Genomic DNA, 20086 nt, shown 5'->3' with positions numbered 1-20086 from the left:
GCACACACACACACATGTACGCACACGCACACGCACACACACACACATGTACGCACACGCACACGCACACGCACACACACACACCTCTGTCTCTGGCTGCTCCCTGTCTCTTTCCTCCACCTTGTTCCCTCTCTCTCCCTCACCTCTCCACACCCTCATCTGTTCCTTTCCCATCTCTCTCCCTCCTTTCTTCTTCCCCTCTTTCTCTTCCTTCTTCTTTCTCTTGTTCTCTCCCCTTGGCCCCATTTATGTCCCTCCCCTTACTGCCTTCTCTTTGGTCTCACCATCTTCAGGAGGGTTCATGGCTTGGGGCTGGTGTAGAATCACCTGAATACCCTTTACTGAGTGCCCACTCTTGTCCTCACACCTGTCTGCAAGATGGATATTAGTGTTAAACCCATTCGACATCCAAGGAAACTGAGGCACAGGAAAAGCCACTCAACCAATCAACAAATATCTACTAAGTGCCTACAATGCACCAGATACTCTTCCTGGAAGTGATGACTCAGACAGACAGAAGTTAAGGAACTGTCCATTCCAGTTCATACAGGGCAGAGCCTGTGGATGGCGGGAAGCTGTGAATGTCCTAAGACATGGCCAGCGCAGAGCCCCTGGGCCTTTTCCCAAGTACAGTGAAGCTCTCCTCTCTTGCATCTCTGTGAAGCAGCAAGCTTGACCTGGAAGGAAGCAGGGCCAAAGGGAGAAGCAAAGGAGAGGCAGCTTTATTTTCCAGTGCAGAAGTCATGCAGAACATGGCCAAAGCCAAGTGAGGAAAACGCATGAGGACCACTGGTCCCCAGACATGGTGTCAGCTGCTAGTCTGAAGCTGGCATGCTGGTGCCTATTTGTTCTCATGGAATTCACTGCATCCCACGGCAGAGAGGCTGTGTCCTATCTCCTATTTTTCTAGAACCTCCCACCTCAAACCTCATGGCGAACTGTTCTGAGCCCCTCCTGTGGAACCAAGCCTAGTGCCGAGACCTTACCAATCTTCAGGGCATTTAACCCTCACAAACAGCTCCTCTGAGATAAGTGCAAAAGCTCTAATCCTGGTTAAACACACAGTGATGGGAAAGTTTAGGGAAATTAAAGCATAGGCCCACATTCAATAGCAGGTAGGTGATGGAGTCAGGATTTAAACCCAGGTGTTTCTGCATCCAAATGGTTTCTTTTACCTAGATCACTTTTCTTTTCCATAGAAAACACTGACCTAGGACATGAGCTGGGAGTTCCATAAAAGCTCTGGTCACAAGGCTCTAAGCACAAGCCAATTGCATCTCTAGGCAAAAATGACAAGTAGGTTCCACCTCACACCAGCTTTCTTTAATGCTTTTATTTGATGGCATTGAGGAGGGTTTGGAGACTGGGACCAGGGTCGGCAGAAAAGAGTACCACAAAAAATCAGCAATGTGGGCCATGGGCAAGAGGTCAGGGAGTATCATACATGTTGGTTAGAATAACTTAGCTTTCAAAGAGCCATGAGAAGGGCTTCAGGTAGGGGTAGATCAAGTGGATTGAATGATACTGCCCAGCGTGATTCCAGTGTCTGGGGTGCCTTCCCTGAGTCTGTCTTCAACATCTAACTCTGATTCTAAGCTGAGAGCTAACAGGCCCAAGTGTTTCAAGCTTTCTTGTCCACAGCCAGTAGAAAAAGGAGAATATCTTTATGACAGCATGGCAACCACATTCCCCAAAGCCACTCTGATTCGACTAGCTGAGGCCACACATAGGGATCTGAAAGTGGTCAGAGAGACAGAATGCAACCACTCCTGGCCAAGGTCACATGTTCTTTCCTTAGAGTCAGGGCGGGGAGGGGGAGTCAGCTGATGGAAAGGGTAACAGAGACGAATAGGCAGTCAACAAACCACTATGCCACATCTATGACATCACCCCCCAATCAAGGCTCATTCCTCCCAGAAGAACACAGGCATGGGCCAGAATACCTTTTCTCCACTTTGCATGAAATGCAGACCTAGGAGCCTCCTTCTCCCCTCTGGCTAGGTGCTCTCTTTTTCCATGAATCCATCTCTGCAGAAATAAAGAGAGGACCTTCTAATGCCCCTCCAAACTGATCTCCACATTAGAGACCATAACTAGGGCCCCACCCATGGAGTGAGATGAGAGACCCTACAATACATTTGCTTAAAAGGGTAACTACCACATGTAACATTTTAACCCCATTTTCTCTGAGAAGGCCTTTCTGTGTTAACCTGATTAAACCAGGAGTGAATGTAATTAATGGGAAGCATGAAGTGCTGATTACATAGGAGGCACGGATGATTATTTAGACACTATATGAAGCCCCATCACTGATATGATTATGGACAAACGCACTGCTAACAGGCTTGGAAAGTATCATTAACACAGACTTCCCAGGTGGCGCTAGTGGTAAAGAACCTGACTGCCAATGCAGGAGACATAAGAGACCAGGTTTGATCCCTGGAGAAGGGTATGGTAATCCACTCCAACATTCTTGCCTGGTTAATCCCATGGACAGAGGAGGTTGGTGGGCTACCGTCCATAGGGTTGCAAAGAGTCGGACACAACTGAAGTGACTTAGCATGCATGCATGCATGCCAGGAGCTTCTTAGAATTACACTTCTGAAATATCTTAGAACTCTTTAAAAAAAAACACACAGACGTCTGCAAATCAGTTGATTCATGCAAAGGCTTTTTTTTCCCATTGGACACCATATCCAAGTTGCCCAGACAACTAAGCTATTCCTGGTCTGCTGAAATAATTTAATTGAAGTACCTCCTGTTAGTTCAGAACTTGGGTCCATCTGCAGACTCTGGGGACAGAAGGCACTGGGTTATGAGTGTCAGAGCAGAGATACATGTGTACATGCTCAGTTGCTTCAGTCGTGTCCGACTCTTTGCAACCCCATGGACTGTAGCCTACCAGGCTCCTCTGTCCGTGGGATTCTCCAGGCAAGAATACTGGAGTGGGTTGCCATGTCCTTCTCCAGGGGATTTTCCCAACCCAGGGACTGAACCTGTATCTCCTGAGGCTCCTGCATTGCAGGCAGATTCTTTACCACTGAGCCACCAAGGAAGCCACAGAGCAGATATAACCTCCCTGCTAAAAGGGCCAAGAGCCTCCTATGTTGCTTTACCGAGACTCTGGCTGAAACAAGAGTCAGCCTACCGCCGCTGACAGATGGCCAGCAAGAGGCTGACCTTCCCTTCCTACCTGGCTTTGGAACCTGATGAAACCACTACCTTTGGAACCAAGAGTCCAGTTTCTTACTGAGGGCATTTCCCCATTGGTGTAATTGCCACAAGATAATAAAAAGAATTCCACATGAATTCTACTGAAAAGATGAACCTTTGATTTTTAATCTTTGATTCATTCACCTTGCCACTGCTTTCCAATCTGCCAGACCCCACACAGGAGGGTCCTTCACGGAACCCAAGGTGTTTTCAGGTACAGATGTGTCAGGCATTTCATTAGTCATTGATTTATAAATCATAGAATCATCATCAATTTAATATTCTATTTTAGTATTTTTTTTCAATGACAAAGCCTCCTTTGGGTGCTAAAATGTCTTCTTTATGTATGTGTGAGTGTGTGTGTGAGTGTGTGTGTGTGTGTTCTAGTTGCTCAGTTGTGTCCAACTCTGCGACCACATGGACTGTAGCTTGTCAGGCTCCACTGTTCATGGAATTCTCCAGGCCAGAATACTGGAATGGGTTGCCATGCCCTCCTCCAGGGGATCTTCCCCACTCAGGGAATGAACCTGGATCTCCTGCATTGCAGGCAGATTCTTTACCATCTAAGCCACCAGAGAAGCCCCAGAATGTCTTCTTTACACCTCTGTAATACTTGGTCATCTTCCTGTTGGAGTCAGTGTGAATAAGTGTCAGGTTTAAAGGCTCAGCTAGTCCTCAGAATTTAGCTGGATTTGGATAACAGTGTTGTTTTTCTGTATTTGACTACTTTTACCTTTTATTTCTAGCAGGATTTTCCACTTAATCTACTAATGAAAAGGTTTTTTTTTTTTTCAAATACATTTACACAGTATATTAATTTTTAAAAATAATAGTATTATAAGTAATAGTAACATTACCAAGCAGATAGCACAAAAATCAGAAAGGTGGTGATTCTCTCAGGTAAATATTTATAAACTAATGAACCCAGTTATCTCTCTTCCAAACTTGTAGGTTTCCAACTCCATGGTCTAATATCTGTAACATTTTCTTCTCATGTTTTGCCTGGATGGCTAACATGGCTAATTACCACTTTCATGAGCACACATTATCATCTCAGAATATCAGATTCTTGCAGTGGCTAGTTCATGTCTTACTCATTCCAAAATCTTCCATAGTACACAGAGCAGAAGCACTGGACAAAGTTTGATTAATTTAATTGTTCCCTCTGCCTCTATGAATCCAGCCTCTCTCCCAGGGCCACTGGTCTTCCTCCTCCAGGAAGCCTTACTTGATCACCCTAGCCCACAATGTCTTTGTGAAGAGTATACTTTGCTTTTGAATTCTTCCCTCTGCCTCCATGAATCCAGCCTCTCCCCCAGGGCCACTGGTCTTCCTCCTCCAGGAAGTCCTCCTGGATCACCCTGGCCCATAATGTCTTTATGAAAAACATGCTTTGCTTTCTCTATATCCATTCCCCATTCTTCTAGTTATAGTATTCCACTTTCTCTCTGGGAAATGACTGCTCTCCTATTCAGTCCAGGGCAGGCACATGACCCAGATCTGGTCAAAGTGCCACCTATCCTTAGGCAAATAATTGTGAAGGAATAGATGATGTCTCAGGTTGATTGCTGAGATGTTCCCATCAGAGACAATCTTGGGATTCCTGTTGAACTATCAGGCAGAGGCAGGTCCCTTTTATCCCACTTAGGGATAAGTCCTAGGAATCCTAGGAAAATAAATCCTAGGAAAAGAGAAAGCCTAGAGCTGCTGGTACCACCACATGGAAAGATCCTGCTGAGATGAAGCTGGTGCAGAAGAAAGGTGGGACAGGAGATAGAAACTAAATCCTGATGACATTGCTTCAGCCCCCGGATCTACCCATGCCTGAAGCCCTTCTCTCAATAAATATCCTATTTTGCTTTAATCAGACTGAGTGGACTCTTCATTAACTTGAAACTGAAGAAATCTGTGACTAAAACACCATTGTTTGAATTTGGAAAGTCCATCTTCTCTGTACTAACCATTTGAATAGAGAAAGATACTGTATCTCTGGTCTTCACACTGTCTTCTTAAAAAGATACCAAGTCACTGGATTTTTAGGGCTCACCCTAATCCAGTATGGTTTTAGAATCAATCTGGTTTTAGAAAATCAAAATTTTAATCAAGTTGGTTTTAGAAAAGGCAGAGGAACCAGAGATCAAATTGCCAACATCCACTGGATCATTGAAAAAGCAAGAGAGTTCCAGAAAAACGTCTATTTCTGCTTTATTACTACGCCAAAGCCTTTGACTGTGTGGATCACAATAAACTGTGGAAAATTCTGAAAGAGATGAGAATACCGGACCACCTGACCTGCCTGGACAGGGAGGTCCAACGTGCTGCAGTCCACGGGGTCGCAAAGAGTTGGACACGACTGAGCAACTGAATTGAACTGAACTAATCCAGTATGACTTTATCCTAATCTACGTCTTCATTACATCAGCAAGGACTCCATTTTCAAATAAGCTTATATTCACAGGTAGCAGGGGTTAGGATTGGAACATATCTTTTGTGGGAACTGAATTCAACCCATTACAGCTACCATCTTGCTCCTCTGAGGAAAGTCAGACTCAAGGCAAAGGAGAAAGAGAAATGAGCTGGATATATTCGTGATAAAACAAACTTAGCCTCACCTGAGTCTATATTAAATACATCTGGACTTGCCTCCCCTTCACACCTGTCTCTCTTGGTAATGATAAAAAAGATCAAGTCCTTTTCATTCTCAGTCCTTTTTCCCTCCCTCCTTCAACCTTCTGGTGTAGGATCTGTTCAACAGGTGGGAAGGACTCCCACTCTATCATCCCAATGGACTGTGTCACCTCCTCTCTACCTGGCTCTGCCCGCTCCCAGGGCTCTTGCATCTTTTTATACTGCGTGGCCACATTTGAATGAGCATACAGGCAACTGATGGAATTTCAAAAAGAAAGTCAGGCAAAATGCCTCCTTCAAAAGCATTGAGATGGAAATGTTTTTTTTAATAGCTTTGTAATGTAAATAACCTTGAAGTCAAAATTACAGCAACAGAAAGCAAATGTAAGACTGCACATGAAAAGGATGGAAAAGAGATCTTTCAGTCACATTCAACTGTACAGTGATCTTGCTAAGAATGTAGTGCACAGCCCATTTAGGAAGAGAGGGAGGGAGGTAAGGAGGGAAGGGAATGGGGGGAGAGGGAGAGAAGGAGGGGAGGGAAAGGGGAGGGAGGGAGCGATGAAGGAAGGAAGTCTGAACGACAGCCCAGACTTTGATCAGAGATGGGTCTTTGTCTAAAACTCAGAAATAGCCAGGACATGGAAGCAACCCAAATGTCCATCAACAGAGGAATGAATAAAGAAGATGTGGTACATATATACAATGGAATATTACTCAGCTATAAAAAGGAACGAAATGGGGTCATTTGTAAAGACGTGGATGGACCTAGAGACTGTCACACAAAGTGAAGTCAGAAAGACAAAAAAATTCAAAGAAATCTAAAACTGCCCAGCTTACAGAGTGGAGCGTCTGCCTGCTAGTTAGCAGCTCTCATCAAACAAGGAACTAAATCAAGTAGAGACTTCAGAAGCCACAGTTCTGAATAAACAGCCTGGGATATTTTTATGTGAGTCTCTGCTGCTTTCCATAGTGACTGACTCATAGGTAGCCTTAATCTGACAAAGCCGTGTCGTCATGGGAACCAGACTTAGTCCATGGCCACAGGTTAAACATTAAGCTCCTACCTGTGATAATGTTCCCTTATCAATCTCCTCTCGGAACCCAAAGCTTTTCCATTTCCTTTGGGCAGCTGGCCGCTCTCTGTTGATAGTGTTTGCCAGTGGCAAAGGCTCTGTTGCCTGGTTACTAATTGGTGATGGGGGTGAGACCTGGCTGGAAAGGAGCAAGTCGAAGATGCTTAAAGGCTAAGCAAGCTGACTGGGCAGCGTTCATGGAGAGGTGGCCCCGTGCAGACAGGACACTGTCCTTGGCCCTTTGAACTTGGGAGTCACCATAACCTCACACTAGGCAAAGCCACCATTCCAGCAGGCTCATGGAGGCGTTAAGGACCCTGCTCATGGATGCCCATGGCAGGGCAGTGTTTCCCTGGGATGTGCCCACCAGCACGACGATTCAATGCAGGAAAGGAGAAAGAGGCTCTGGGATCCAAATAGCAAAGGACATAAAGGATGGTGGAAACTGTGCTCGCCTTTCTTCTGGCCAAAGCACTCAGCTTCACTTTGAATATGGTCTGGTGAGAATGGCAAGCATTTGGCATCCAGCCCCCTCCAACCACAGGCTTCCCTGGGTGGCTCAGTGGTTAAGAATCCACCTGCCAAAGCAGGAGCCTCAGGAGACACGGGTTCAATCCCTGTGTTGGGAAGATCCCTTGGAAAAGGAAATGGCAACCCACTCCAGTATTCTTGCTGGGATAATCCCATGGACAGAGGAGCCTGGCAGGCTACAGTCCATGGGGTCATAGACAGTCAGACACAACTGAGCATGCACGCACGTCCCTCTAACCACCAGGAACAAAAAGACACCGGGCGGGATATCTCCTGACTTTACATCTCGAGCAGAGACACCCAAACACCAAAACCAGGGGCTGCATCAGAGTCATCCTAGTGGGTTCATCCTGAGGGCCCATCCATGGACACCACTATTTAGATTCCCAGGTCCTCTCCTTTCCATCAATTCTTCCAGGCAATGCCTCTTCTTAAGATTACCAGAATTAGGATACCAGAATTCAAAACCTTTCATCACAGAGCACTGAGCTGAATTCCCAGTGCTATAGAGCAGCTTCCCACTAGCTATATATCTTACACATGGTAGTGTACATACATCAGTGCTACTTTCTCAGCTCAGTGCTCTTTGATGACCTACGGGGTAGAATGGGGAGGCGGAAGGCAGGCTCAAGAGGGAGGAGATATAGGTATACATATAGCTGATTCACCTTGTTGTACAGCAGAAACTAACACAACATTGTAAAACAATTGGAGTTTAATTTTTTTAATTAAAAACTAAATTTTAAAAACTTAAAAAAAAAAAAAGACCTTATATCAGTTTGCTGGGGCCATCATAACAAAGTTTCACAATCATGGTGGCTAAAACAACAGACCCAGACCTTCATGACCCAGATAACCACGAAGGTGTGATCACTCACCTAGAGCTAGACGTCCTGGAATGTGAAGTCAAGTGGGCCATAAGAAGCATCACTACGAGCAAAGCTAGGTGAGGTGATGGAATTCCAATTGAGCTATTTCCAATCCTAAAAGATGATGCTGTGAAAGTGCTGCACTCAATATAGGAGCAAATTTGGAAAACTCAGCAGTGGCCACAGGACTGGAAAAGGTCAGTTTTCATACCAATTCCAAAGAAAGCAAAGCAAAAGAATGCTCAAACTACGCACAATTGCACTCATCTCACACACTAGTAAAGTAATGCTCAAAATTCTCCAAGCCAGGCTTCAACAGCATGTGAACTGTGAATTTCCAGATGTCCAAGCTGGTTTTAGAAAAGGCAGAGGAACCAGATATCAAATTGTCAACATCTGTTGGATCATAGAAAAAGCAAGAGAATTCCAGAAAAACATCTACTTCTGCTTTATTGATTACACCAGAGCCTTTGACTGTGTAGATCACAACAAACTGTGGAAAATTATTCAAGAGATGGGAATACCAGACCACCTTATCTGCCTCCTGAGAAATCTGTATGCAGGTCAAGAAGCAACAGTTAGAACTGGACATAGAACAACAGACTGGTTCCAAATCAGGAATGGAGTATGTCAAGGCTGTACATTGTCACCCTGCTTATTTAACTTATATGCAGAGTATATCATGTGAAATGCAGGGTTGGATGAAGTGCAAGCTGAAATCAAGATTGCCAGGAGAAATATCAACAATCTCAGATACACAGATGATACCACGCTTATGGCAGAAAGCAAAGAAAAACTAAAGAGTCTCTTGATGAAAGTGAAAGAGGAGAATGAAAAAGCTGCCTTAAAACTCAGCATTCAAAAAACGAAGATCATGGCATCTGGTCCCATCACTTCTGGGGAAAAAGTGAAAACAGTGACAGCTTTTATTTTGGGGGGGCTCTAAAATCACTACAGATGATGACTGCAGTCATGAAATTAAAAGATGCTTGTTTCTAGGAAGGAAAGCTATGACAAACCTGCTGCTGCTGCTGCTGCTAAGTCGCTTCAGTCGTGTCCGACTCTGTGTGACCCCATAGACGGCAGCCCACCAGGCTCCCCGTCCCTGGGATTCTCCAGGCAAGAACACTGGAGTGGGTTGCCATTTCCTTCTCCAATGCATGAAACTGAAAAGTGAAAGTGAAGTCGCTCAGTCGTGTCCGACTCTTTGAGACCCCATGGACTGCAGCCTACCAGGCTCCTCCGTCCATGGGATTTTCCAGGCAAGAGTACTGGAGTGGGATGCCATCACCTTCTCCATGACAAACCTAGATAGTTGTATTAACAAAACTAATACAATATTGTAAAGTTTAAAAATAAAATAAAATTAAAAAAAAAAACCAGAGACATCACTTTGCCGACAATATATAATCAAAGCTATGGTTTTTCCATTAGCTATGGACAGATGTGAGGGTTGCTCCATAAAGAAGGCTGAGCGCCGAAGAATTGGTGATTTCAAATTGTGGTGCTAGAGAAGACTCTTGAGAGTCCCTTGGGCTGCAAGGAGATCAAACCAGTCAATCCTAAAGGAAATCAACCCTGAACATTCATTGGAAGGACTGATGCTGAAGCTAAAGCTCCAATTCTTTGGCCACCTGATGTGAAGAGCTGACTCACTGAAAAAGACCCTGATGCTAGGAAAGATTAAGGGGAGGAGAAGTGGGTAACAGAGGATGAAATGTTTAGGTAGCATCACTGACTCAATGGACACGAGTTTGAGAAAACTCCAGGAGATAGTGAAGGACAAGGAAGCCTGTTGTGCTACAGTCCATGGGATCGCAAAGAGCTGGACACAACTTAGCAACTGAATGGCAACAACAAGTGATCCAGAGTGGGCCATCCCACACAGCCATGGTGAACACATGGAAACTGACAAACCTGTAACTCATGGTGGGACTTGGACCACTGTCAGTGTTCCATGGCATAGTTTTGTTAGCAATGGGGAGGTGAGTCACAGGCCAGGAGATCTGGCCAGATGGAGAGCCCTGCAAATGCAGAAGCACATCTCTGTAGGGAGGAAGAGGTGGTCTTCCAGTGAAGGATTAAGTGAATTTTTCACCCTAGTCTCCTGGGGAGCATGGTCATGCTAATATGGGGAAGTACTTTAGCTGATCTTGAAAACTCTTGATCCTGATCACAAGGCTTCAGGAAATGGATCTTTTGAAAGAAGAGTGTTAAATGGTAGAATTTGGGTGAATCCCCTTCATAGGTGAAAAATATAGAGCCCAAGAAATGATAATGCAAAGTTCTGTTGCCTTTTTAAGCCTAATTTTAGAGATGTCAAGTCAATGAGGAAATAACACTAGGCCTATGAACCCTAAGTGCATGGTTAAGGGACTGATTAAAACTGAAGACAACACAGAGGAAACTGGCTCAGAAACCCAAAACATTGTTTGAGCTCCTGGATCAAGCCATTCCTGAAGCCAGTTGCTATGCTCTCATCAATTATACCAGTCAATTAACTCCCCTTTTTGCTTAAGCTAGTTTGAGCCAGTTTTCTGTCATTTACAAGCAAAAGAGTCCTGATAAACACAATAGCATAGTATATGGCAAGGCCCCAAGGACTTTTCTGAGAGTACAGCCACATCTGCAGCATCATTTCTCTTTCTGCAGGACAAAAGGAGCATATTAGCTACCTTCCAGGGTCTGGGTTTGCCAAGAGATCAGAGTGAAACAGATGCTATCAAGACCCATATGCTGTAGCTGAGAGCCTGAGTTTCACAGCAATTTCTGAAGCCCTTGCCAAACACATTTGTACTCTCTTTTGCTTTTTATTGCCCTTGCAGGCAAATGGAGGGACATGACTCGGGGTGTAGATGGCACGCCATCATCATGGGCACTTCCTGGCAAGCCCAGGACAGCACTAACAATCATGTGACTGTAATTAGCACTGAACTTCAGTATCAACAGAGCCCATTCCATTCTGACTTGACTATTTAAAAAGAAACAAGCAAAATGGAATTTAAAATACATAATTGCCTTAGTCATGAAGAGTAATGACATTAAGAGCTGTTTTAACTAGGCATTTCCGCACAAATGACATTACACTGAGACAGTCTGTCCTAAGGCCCCAACCAAAAGCGAGACCCCAGAACCTGCGAGGAGTACAAGCTAAAGATAGTCTCTGGTTTGGTCTTGGAGCACAGGAGCCCCTTGCAGCTCTCAAGGTTGGAGGAAACTTGCTTCCCCCAACATCACAGATTTTGCCGTTTCTGTGTCTCACCTGATAACTGCTCCTTTTCCTTAAACAAGCATATGTGTCTTATGGGCACTAAGATATTGAAAAAGGTAACTTTATCTCATTGTGGTTCTGATTTGCATTTCCTTGATGATTAGTGATGCTGAGCATCTTTTCATGCGCCTCTTGGCCATCTGTATGTCTTTTGGGTAAAAAAAATGTCTATTTAGGTCCTTTGCCCATTTTTAAAATCAGATTGTTTTTTGTTATTGAGCTGCCTGAGTTCTTTATATATTTTGGTTATTAATCATGATCAGATACATAATTTGTTAATATATTCTCCCATTCGGTAGGTTGCCTTTAGGGTTTGATCATGGTTTCCTTTACTGTGCAGATCTTTTTTAGTTTGAGGTAGTCCCCACTGTTTATTTTGGTTCTTGTTGCCCCTGACTGTGGAGTGAGACCCACAAAAACATCACTTAGACTGGTATCAGTGAGGGTACCTTTTGTGTCTGCTTCTAGGAATGTTATGCTTTCAGGTTTTATATTCAAGTCGTTAATCCATTTTGAGTTAATGTTTATGTCTAGGAAAGGACAGTGCTCCAATTCTTTCTTTTGCCTGTGACCATCCAGGTTCACACCTGTCCGAGTGACTATCATCAAAAGGCCCAGAAGTAACAAACGCTGGAGAAGATGTGGAGAAACGGGAAATTTTGCACACCATTGGTGCGAATGTAAATTGATGTAGCAACCTCGGAAAACAGTTTGGAGATTCTCAAAAAATTAACAATAGAACTATCATGTGATCGAGCTATTCCACTTCCGGGAATTTATTCAAAGAATGTAAAAACATGAATCTAAGAAGATAAATACGATAGCCAAGATACAGAAACAACCTCAGTGCCCATAAACAGGTGAATAGATAAAGAAGATACGGTATATGTACACAATGGAATATTACTCAGCCACAAAAAGAATGCAATCCTGCCATCTGTGACAACGTGAATGGACCTTGAGGGCATTATGCTTAGTGAAATAACTGAGGTGCAAAAAGACAAATAACATGTGATTTCACTAATTTGTGAAATCTAAAAAAATAAGAACAAACTCATAGGTACAGAGATCAGATTAGTTGCTACCAGAGGGGAAGGGGGTTGGAAAGAGGGTAAAATATGTGAAGAAGAAGGTCAACTATATGATGAAGGATGGTAACCATATTCAGAGTGGTGACCACTCTGTAGTGAATACAGTTGCTCAGTTATATGCTATACATTTGAAACCTGCATAATACAATGATTGAAAATGTATTGGTTGACCATGAAATAATTAACCTAATAAAGATGAAAGGTACAGATTTATCTCCTGAGAAAAGAGGAAATTTATATTACTATCATGAAACCATTGGCTAAGGTGCTAGTTATTTTTAATAAATTTTAAAATAATTTTTAATATTTAAGAGTTTTTAATAAATAAAATTTTTAATAAAGAATTCTATTTTTTCCCAGTAACACTATGACTGTATCTGGGCTTTGCTGAATGTCTTTGTCTATGAGGTTACCTATAGAGCACTCTGCAAATACTGGGTTGACCGACAGATTTAGGATATGTCTTCCCCAGGCTTCCCTGGTGGCTCAAATGGTAAAGAATCTGCCTGCAATGCAGGAAACCTGGGTTTGATCCCTGGGTCAGGAAGATCCCCTTGAGAAGGAAATGGCTACCAACTTCAGTATTCTCGCCTGGAGAATTCCATGGACAGAGGAGCCTGGTGGATTACTGTCCATGGAGTCACAAAGAGTTGGACACGACTGAGTAACGAACACTTTCATTTTTTTCCCCAGGCTGACAGTCACCAAAATTCTCTACAGAGGCAGAGAAGAGCTCATGGCATTGAATAAACAGACAGCCAACTCCAGGAGGCAAGAATGATGCAACTTATCAATGAGGTAGAATAAACGAACATATGTGCAGCCCAAGTGCCAGTGGACCACCGGGTCCACTTCCTCCCAACGATTCCTGGGTTCAGCAAACATTGACTGAAACACCTACAGTGTACAGAGTCGGGTTGTTAGACTCTCCACACACACAATTACATGTAGAAAAAGGTCCAGAAAGACGAAACTGATGACCGTAGTAAGATTGGTGAAAGGGAGAGAATCAAAGACACTTGAGTTTTACCGTGAACATACCAATTTCCTGCCTGAGTCATGGATGCACACATATATACATATCCCATTTTGCATGTGCATAGACATCTGTATATCAAGGCATGTATATTTGTATATATTTGTGAATGTAGATGTGTGTATGGATGGACAAGAAAGGGTCTGAAAATTCTGAAGTGAAGTGAAGTCGCTCAGTCGTGTCCGACTCTTTGCGACCCCATGGACTGTAGCCCACCAGGCTTCTCCATGAGATTCTCCAGGCAAGAATACTGGAGTGGATTTCCATTTCCTTCTCCAGGGGATCTTCCCGACCCAGAGATCGAACCCTGGTCTCCCGCATTGCAGGCAGACACTTTAACCTCTGAATTGTTAATAGTAATCAATAGTAATTGATGGGGATCAAGGATGTGAAAGTTATACAGGAGACTTTTAACTTTACACACCTCTGTAAAATGTGACTTCTAGAAGCATCTCTTGACCTTGAAATCTGATAAAGATGTTTAAGATGTTTCCACGTATCCATATATTCACAGCCTCTGTGAAAGTGTTGTTGATGACATAATTTCTCTATCTTGGGTCTAGGAATAAACATTTTCATGTTTTATTTACACAGAGGGGCCCTGGCCCCTGTTTAAAAGAATGGATACAATCCTATTGAAAATAATGATCATGACAGGCTGATACATATGCTGCCCTCAAAGAGCTTAAACCTTAGTGATCATCAAGGTGTGTTTAAGGACACTTTAATTTGCTCCACATTGAAGGTATCCACAAGAGCCTCCTCCTCTGAGTCAAATATGCAGCCCCCTTTGAAACTCGCTGCTTAGACCTCGTATTTCGATAAGTCACGAGGATCTATTTTTCTAATTGCTTTCCCTTCACGGTGAAATAATTCAAACATTCCATTCCCTTCCAAAGTGAGAACAAGAGCTAAATTTAAATGCAATAACGTAATGATGCATCTGCAATTCCAAGCAGCCAACAATCTATCAGAAAAAAAAAAGATCAGCCCATTCCAAATATAGGAAAGCTTCACACACACGCACATCACTCTGCTCTGCAGCTTTCACCCCTGAATGACCCAAGTTAAAAAGCATCAAGTAATAAGATCCCGAAATAACCTGCCTGCTACCCCTGAGAGAACTGTGTAACTTCTGGGTCCCCCAGGATACAGAAAATCAATGAACTCAAAAAAATTACCCACAAATAATAACCCGCCTCACTCAATTGAGACACATCCCCTAGGAAAGTGTCCCTAATGACAAAATGTGTCTGTCGAGGGCATTGTAGACCAATGCCTCTTCTTATAAATGATATCCATTGAAGAAACAGGTACTCTCAGATTGATTACAATGAAAGATAAAGGGTTTGGAATATTGTCCAGGCATCCTCCCATCTTCAAGAACCCTGCCTTTACAAATTAAATGATGGGAGTTTGGGGCTCTAGAGTGATGGGAAATGGATGGTTACCAAGTGTATATCCTATATCTGAAACAGCTGAGTTTCACGTAGACTCTTTATGTCTCCTGCCAGAGGAAATGAACACAGAATATAGAAATCACAGGATCGGGTGTGAATTTCTAACAAACACAAACTGGCTGGGTCCATTCCCACCATCACCAGCACCATCAACAATACCGTCACCATCATGATCATCAATACCATCAGTGTCATCACCTCCACCTGACCATGCCCAGCACCACCTCGATCAGCACCATTAACTCCCAACCATAATGTTTACTGGAATAAAAGATTCTGATCCATTTATTTCTATCAAGTATAATGTGTGCTCAGTCACTCAGTTGTGTCCAACTCTTTTGCAACCCCATGGACTGTGGCCCACCAGGCTTCTCTGTCCATTGGATCTCCCAGGCAAGAATACTGGAGCAGGTTGTCATTTCCTTCTCCAGGGGATCTTCCCATTTCTATCAAAAGCAACCCCCAAAGCCAAGCCCCGGCTGGTTCACCTTCTGCGTTATACTCAGAATTGTGTTGGTTTCTGCCACACAACAATGCGAATCAGCCATAATTTTATCTATATTCATATATCCCCTCCCTGTTGAGCCTCCCTATCCTCCCCGCATCCCACCCTCTGGGTTGTCACAGAGCACCAGGCTGGGCTCCCTGTGTTATACAGCGGCTTCCCACTAGCTAGCTATTTTATACATCATAGTGTATATATGTCAGTGCTTCTTTCTCGTGTGGTGAAACTAAAACCCAATGCAGCCAAATAAATATATAATTTTTTTAAAAAACTTAAAATCTTTATCACAACACAACCTATAAGGTCCTAAATGAGCTGCCTGTCTCCACCATTTCCCCATCTGTGTCCACAAAAACACACCTCATGCATCAAGTTGCTTCTTGCCCCAGGACCTTTGCACTGCCATCCCCCATGACACTGCTGTCTCCACAAGGGCACAGACACTTGTTTTGTTCACAGTTCTGACCTCCTCAACTAACTGACATACAGGTGGCCTTTCAAAAAACACTTACTTGTCTGGCTGCATTAGGTCTTAGTTGCAGCACTTGGGTCTTCATTGCAGGGCCTGGGTTTCCTTCTAGTCATGGTGTGAAGGCTCCGCAGCTGCAGCCTATGGGCTTAGCTGCTCCGAGGCATGTGGGATCTTACTTCCCAGACCAGGGATCAAACCCACATCCCCCTGCACTGGAAGGAGGATTATTAACCACTAGACCACCAGGCAAGTCCTTGATAAACAAGTCCTTGATAAACCTTGATAAACATGTCTTGAATAGATCCTTAAATAAGAGACTGGACACAGCCCTGAATGAGACAGGGAGTAAAGCCTCCAGTGGAAGTAAAGACAACTCAGCACAAAGCTCCACTGCTGGGTTCCTGGTCTCAGGACACAAAGCGAGAAATTGCCAAGTGAATCTTCCAAAGCTTGGGTCTGATCAAATGGGTCTTCTAGACTCACAGGCTTCTAGTCTGAAGGGTCCCTTCTAAACTGTAGGAAGAAGTGTATCATCTTCTATGACAAAGAATGGCTTGTAAGTTGGCTTTTCTGCCTCTTTCACCTTCCTCTGTGCCCACAATGCAGGCAAAGTCAGAGAACATGTTGTCATTTTCTAGTTTATAGCCCTGGGGGCTTAAGTAAGTGACATGGCTGAGGCTTAACTCATGATCTTCCCAGCTTGACACTTTCCCTTCCCATCACCCAAACATTCTGGTGTGGAACAATGCAAAAATATGCACACACCCCAACACTAGGCTTTCACGACTCTTTGAGTAGAATTCCAAGTCCCCGAATGTGACATGAGAAATTGTGTGCAGGGTTAATTATCCCTTTTTGTATAACTGTGACATGCCACCAGCTGATGGCAAGAGGGACAGAACCAAGACCCAAGTCATCATCCAGACCTGCTCTATACATGTCCTTAATTATATCAACATGACTGATGCCCATGGATGATAAGAGGTGTCACTGTAGGTCAAATTAATGAATAAAAATCAATATATAAAGCCAACGAGTATGCTGCATGTTGCAAACTCTTGGGAGAATTCCCATCTTGCTCTTATATACTTAAAAACAGAAATTCCCCTATTTCAGTACACCTTCAGGTTGACATAAACAATCATGAAAAAAACAGAAGTTATTTTACTTCCCTCTTATTTTGTTAATGAAGTGTCTGTAAACTTCTTAGAATCACAGAATAAGATGATGTACTGAATTATCTCAGGTGTCATTCAAAGGCTCCAGAGTGCCTCGGGTTCAAAGGAAGCAGCGTGGACAAGAGAAGAACTAACATAAAGTTGGGCTTTAGCCTGGAATTTGGAATTGAAAATTCATATGACCAATACTGACCAGGGTTCTTGCTCTTCCCCGATCAACAGAAACTGATCAGAAGCCAGACAAGAAATTCAGGCAAGGCTTTATTAGTGGCCTGTGCTGTAGCAGGAGGGAGCAAAAACAAACAACAGGTTCCCTTGCTTGCTCACTCCCCGAGGTGGGGGGCCAGCTGGTTCCTTATTTAGGGTGAGGGTAGGAATCGTGTCCAGGGCTCAGGCTGGAGGGATGGCTTCGGTGTTTTTCCCCTGCTTTTGCAGGTGTTACTGCAGGGGGCATGCCCAGGAGCCTGCTTTTGCCTCAGGCTCTTTAGGGGTGTCAGTTGGGTGTTTTGGTCTTTTTGTATCCTTTGTTCAGAATTTGCCCCAATGGGGCATGCACAGTTATTTTTAGTCACATACAGTTTCTTTGTATTTTGTTGCTCCAGGAGAGGAGTGTCCAGGTGCAAGCATTGCAGCCCTGCAGCAAAGGGTTCCAGGTCCCAGCCCCTCTCATGACCAAAATTCAGTTTATTTCAATATAGCAACCCCCTTCTGAGTACCTATGGAGTTCCTGGCGGTTGTCAGACCCACACATCAATAAGACTGGGTCCCTCCAGGACCAGATTCTGACAGGGGAGGCCAGGACATGCTTGTGTCATTTGCATTCAAGCCAGACTTTAATAAGATTTAGAATGACGTGCAAAGGAGATGTAAGGGGAAGATGTCTAGACCGGAGATCGGAGGTTTATTTCCTGGAAGGGGTTGACAGCAGAGCTCAGGACACAGAGGCAGGCAGAGCTCACAGCAGTGGAGCGCTATATTGAAAAACGAGAAATTAACAGAGGCTGTCTGCGGAAATGATGAGCATGATCTGAGTAGCTGGGCACTTCCTCAACCACCCTTAAACCAGGCAGGAGATTGGAAATATCATTTTGGTAAAAAAAAAAAAAAGCAATCCATTCAAGGGCAAATACCTCCATATGGGGATATTTGGAGCTTTCAAGACAAAATGTTCAGTTCCCTGCCATGGGAGTGAGCCCATCACTGACTAGCCCCACAGATATCCACTAAGCTGTCAGGATCTTGCTCCAAAACCAATCACTAAGTCATGAGAACACAGGGTGGTCTCGACAGACAATCAAATGGGCCAAGTAAAAAGTGAATCAAAGTACAGAGACCGCCAGTGAGAATCCCATCACAGAAGCACTGCATCTGTATTGACCAACCCCTCTGAACACAAACCCACCAAAGCCTTCCAACAATCCACTTCCTGGAATGTCTCTCTTAGGGAATGGTTAAAGATGACATTAAAAAAAAAGAATACAGGAAACTCTGTTAACTTGCATGCTGTGCAAATACTTCCTAATTCTACAAAAGAGAAAAAAAAAAATAGGACAATAATTCCTAGCCTCTCGATGCATTTAGCAAACTGGGCTTCCCAAGTAGATCAAGATCAAGTAGGTAAAGAATCTGCCTGCCAGTGAAGGAGATGCGGGCTTGATCCCTGGCTCAGGAAGATACCCTGGAGAAGGGAATGGCAACCCACTCCAGCATTTTTGCCTGGGAAATCCCATGGACAGAGGAGCCTGGTGGACTTATGGTCCATGCGGTTGCAAAGAATCGGAATGACTTAGCAACTAAACAACAACTGTGTGTTAAGTAAATTTACCTCTTCTCTTCCTTAATCTCTCTGGGCTCTGGGGTCTTCTTGCATCCTCGATACCTTTCTGCCCCCTGCCCCTTTTCCCCGGCCCACTCCTAATAGGGGCTAAGTGGCTGTAATGTCTCTCCATCTCACCAGGCTGACTGGAGAGCTTGTTAATGATTACAAAGCACGAAAACCTCCTCTATATGCTTCTATGTGAAGTGTGATTATTATTAATTCAAAAGTGGTCCAGCAAGATAATGCCTTTGAGGGGATGTGCATAACCAAGTCTAATGAGTCTGAAGTAAAATTGGATGTACAGCTCAACTATCACTTCATACAAAGTTTTAATTAACAGAGCTGCTGGAGCAGATAGGGAAAGAAAAGCAATGATTTATTAATGCACAATTTACTGCTGCTACCAAATGCCAAGCAACTGAAAACACTGCCCACCTGCTTTGCCCTATAAACATGTTCATCACAGAGTGCAGAATAAATCCTTCTGCCATGAGAGAAAATCCAGTTCTAGCTACTTAATGTTCAGAACACACTCCACTCATTTCATCTATCTCTTGACTACCAGAATAAATAGAAAAAAAAAAAAAACAGAACAGAATCCACTGACCTTCTTAGAAAACAAACTTATAGTTTCTGAAGGAGAAAGGTGGGTGAGAGATAAATTAGGAATGTGGGGCTAACATACATACACTATATATAAAATAATCATCAGGGACCTATTGTCTAGCACAGGGAAGTCTCAGTAGTAATAATAACCTATATGGGAAAAGAATAAGAAAAGGAATAGATATACATATATACATAGCTAAATCACTTTGCTGTATACTTGGAACTAACACAACACTGTAAGTCAACTATACTCTGATATAAAGTAAAAACTAAATAAATAAAACACATAGGATACACACACACACACACACAAGAATCCACTGGTCTT

The 20086-nt window shown here is 43.5% G+C and overlaps 1 protein-coding gene across 9 annotated transcripts in view; it reads right to left on the bottom strand.

Annotated features, from left to right (window-relative positions):
- RIMBP2 (RIMS binding protein 2) overlaps positions 1-20086 on the bottom strand; it is a 325711-nt gene that overhangs the window by 212889 nt on the left and 92736 nt on the right. The window lies entirely within an intron of this gene.

This window comes from Bos javanicus, chromosome 17, assembly GCF_032452875.1.
Source record: "Bos javanicus breed banteng chromosome 17, ARS-OSU_banteng_1.0, whole genome shotgun sequence".
NCBI classification, from domain to species: domain Eukaryota; kingdom Metazoa; phylum Chordata; class Mammalia; order Artiodactyla; family Bovidae; genus Bos; species Bos javanicus.
The sequence above is the reverse complement of the archived record's forward strand: the minus strand, read 5'-3'. Positions and strand labels throughout refer to the sequence as shown.